A 3,870-nucleotide genomic window follows, 5' to 3' on the forward strand; every position below is an offset into this window, starting at 1 on the left:
TCCCGCTAAGCAGCATCCCCTCAGCAGATTCCAGGAAGCTCAAGTCAATGAAAGGACGAGCCTCTATCCAGGCGTTCAGGTCAGAGGCTGCACCATCTGTGGCGAAACCAGGAGAAGCTACGGCTCCTTCATGCCGAGGGTCCCAAGGATGAGCGCTACCACTGACGGGGCTTCTATAAGGTAAAGCATTATAGCCAGCAGCTGTGCTTCTGCTTGGCTGGCCTGAAGGAAAAAAGCAAAATGCCATCAGTAAAACAGAAAGTGATATTACTGAAGATAAATGCAAGTTTAAGTTCGTACCTGCGTTCCCAGAGGGGTATGCAAAGCCTGAAGATCCATACATGGGGCTTGAGCCATAAGAGAAATGACCACCATGAGCCCCAGCAGCTGTGTTCCTGCTTGGATGACCTGAAGGACAAAGCAGAATTAGAGCCTCAGTGCTTGTTCCTTTGCATGCTTTAGAAGTCAGTGAAGGAAGATTTAAGAAAAGGAAAATTGACTGAAGGTAAACTCAAGTTGAAGTTTGTACCTGCATTCCCAGCAAGGTAGGCAAGTCTTGAAGAAACTCCAGACATGGGGCTTGAGCCAGCAGCAGGAGAGCTGGAGTAACCTACACCGGAATAGGGGACGATGGGAATGTGGGCATCGTATGTTACATGAGACCCACTGGGCTGATGGCTGGCTGAAGAGCCCACAGCCATGCTGGACGGGAAAAGGTTTCCAGTGGACGAGCTGGCATGGCCCACCAGAGGCTGAGATGAGCCAGCAGCAAATCCACCACCAGAGGCTACAGGAGCCATGTAGGGATATCCAAGTGTGGAAGGAGAGAGACATTTGTGTCAGAAACAAGAGTCAACTTTAATAGCTTGAAGATCACGTCATGATTGTTTTGTCTGACCTGCACCGGAGTAGGGGACGATGGGAATGTGGGCATCGTATGTTACAGGAGACCCGCCGGACAGATACAGAGGACGAGATGAGCCTTCAGACTGAAGGTTTGAACCAGGATCAGATCCATACTTGTAGTCTGGAAGAAGAGGTGTCAGAAATCAGATTAATCTTGAATCTTACAGTCTTGGACAGCTTGAGGATCATAATGTCCTGATTGTTTTGTCTGAAAAGGGCAAAGAAAGAAACTTTACCTCCTTGTGTTGCAGGAAAGCATGCGCCACTGCTAAATAACAGCAGACAGATCCAAGAAACCCTGTAACGGTTATTTCCAGCATGAAGGTTACTAACATCAGCTGCATCATCTTAAAAAGATACCAGATACAGTTAACTCACCTTAAAGAGAGTCCAAGCACCATGTTTGACTCACAAACAACAGTAATTCAGCTTCAGCAGCAGACAGGAGGAGGATGCAGACCTAAAGCTTGAAGCTGTGAGTTGTATGTGGCTGCTCGCTCCTTATATTGCAGCTCTGCTCCAATCACAGTCATTGATGACACCTGGAGTCCAATCAGAGGCAGAATCACCTGTTTCTAATCATGGAGGAAGAACTGTTACTCAAATTAATGTAAAAATACTCAAGAGTAAAAGTCTGTTAAACTTCACAAAAACATATTAATCTGTAGAGTTTGTGAAGTTCTTGCGCTCCAGAAAGTTTCACAAGATCATAAAGAGGACCAAGATCCTAAATATCGTCAATCTCTTGCACTCAGTTTATTAATGATGTTTCTGTTCATAGACCTTCATCAGGCCACATTCATACAGACAGAGAGCACTGGTTCCATGTCTGCTGTATAGAAATGCAAAATATGTTTTACATTGTTTATCAAATGGGCACAAATGAACAGTTTTATTTTTAATCTGACAAAAGAAAACAAATGAAGTTTTAAATTGGCATTGATATTGATAACTGTCCAATAAAAAAAATCAAAGAGCTTAATTCAGACCACATACATTCATTTGGATGGTTTTTAGATGTAACTCTATTAGTTCAGTGGTACAATATATTGACTGCTAATGTGTAAACGTTTACAAGATTAATTCAATATTAATCTGGTTTCTGACACATCTCTCTTCTTCCAGACTACAAATATGGATCTGATCCTGGCTGAAACCTTCAGTCTGAAGGCTCATCTCGCCTATGTGCAGTGTAGTTTATAGATCTGTTTTAGTAATCTTAATAAGATTAGACCTTTTATGTTAATAACGTACATAACAGCATAGAGTCCATGTAAATGGGGTTCCTGGGCCCCTCTGGGAGAGAGGAGCTCAGTGCATCACAGGAGTCCCCCGGCAGTCTAAGCCTATAGCAGCATAAGCTAAGAGTATAGAAGCTCTGTATAACTGCAGTCCATTTACCATTTACTATGGACTGCAGCGTCTTGCCAGAGAGGAGCATTTGAAGTGATTTATGCCCAGGAAGGGAGGGGACTGTTACGATCTTTCCTGCTCCCCTCGGTGTCCTGGAGGGTTGCAGCCAATCACCTCAGCACAGTGGAGGATACGCAGCAGTGTGCTCTCGACCTTAGCAGTTGCAGCAGCATATCAGATGGTGTTGGATGAGGTGAAGATGGCGCTGAGTTGAGCAGGTGGACCCAACTTCAGGAGGCAGAAGGCAATAATAATACCAAATTTCGTTCATCTATGTTCCTCACATCGCCAAGAAGCAACCAAATCCCTAAACAGAAAGTTTTTAGGAACTTTCCATCTCCAATGTCTCAAGATGTTTCTGAGTGAATTTGAGGTCAGTCAGATTAAATCCCTAGGACAAGTTCATTAAAGTACGAGGTGTGGAAAACGCCAAAATCACACATTTTTCAAAGTGGCCAACTTCCTGTTGGAGTGACATCATGGGTCCCGCAGACTTTTTTGTGCGTCTGGACATGATACATATATATACCAAATTTTGTTCATGTACATCAATCTCACATTTTTGTATTCATTAGAGGGGCGCTATAGGTTAGCCTACAGACCCAGGATGTTGATAACATGCCACCACAGGCTCGGAGGGGAATAGCACTAATGTATCTTAACTAAATATTGGTGAAATGAATTAGTTTGGTGGCAGATGATGCGTTATAGAGGCTGCGCTTCGGTGCCCTGTGTACTCGCATTACACGGATATGCGGCGCAACACTGGAGCTAATTTGAGTATTTCGTCCAAATGACAAAGTTGTCTTGATTGTATTTTATGCTAGAAATAAGGTTGCAAAAACACGATAATTATCCTTTAAGTTTTAATGCACCACTCCACTGACTATCCTCACTTAAAATTATAGCATACAGGTGAAAAGCATCTAAAAGTGAAGACAATTCAGAAAAGGCACATTTTGTTGAGTTGTGATTGTACCTGGCTTTGGTTTTATACATAGTTGATGTACACTATTAAAGTAAATATTAATTCAGTGGCTATTTCAACTGCCAACAGAAAGCCGTTTTACACATGTCCTCATATCCTGTGTAGTAGAGGAACATTTTACTAGCAATACATATTGGAGACTAAATAAAATATTTCCACAGTAAGATTAACAAGCCAGATATGGCCAGAAAATGTTAAGTGATACTGTTCTAATATATTCATCTCCGAATGAAAGCTCACAAATTGAGTTTTGGATACATCTAACATAAGGCATTGCAAGTTTATTCTGCCTCTAGCTATTTGACTAAGAAATGGACCATCCATGTCTGGCAGCTTGCTTCAGGTAGGAAGAGGCAGGTAGAAATTCAGGGTTTCTTAAACCTGCCAGTGAGCAGGTTATGTTCAGAGTCAGTTACCATGGTGACTGACTCTGAGTTTCAGTTACCTCTCTTTCTGGAGAAGAGAAGTTTCCCCTCATCTCAGGGTTAACTTTGAGTTTTCACCATAACCTGTTTTTTGGAATACCCCCAGTCTTATAGCATGCTCTCATGAGCTTCTTTAGA

This window comes from Scomber japonicus, chromosome 1, assembly GCF_027409825.1.
Source record: "Scomber japonicus isolate fScoJap1 chromosome 1, fScoJap1.pri, whole genome shotgun sequence".
In the NCBI taxonomy this organism is placed as follows: Eukaryota; Metazoa; Chordata; class Actinopteri; order Scombriformes; family Scombridae; genus Scomber; species Scomber japonicus.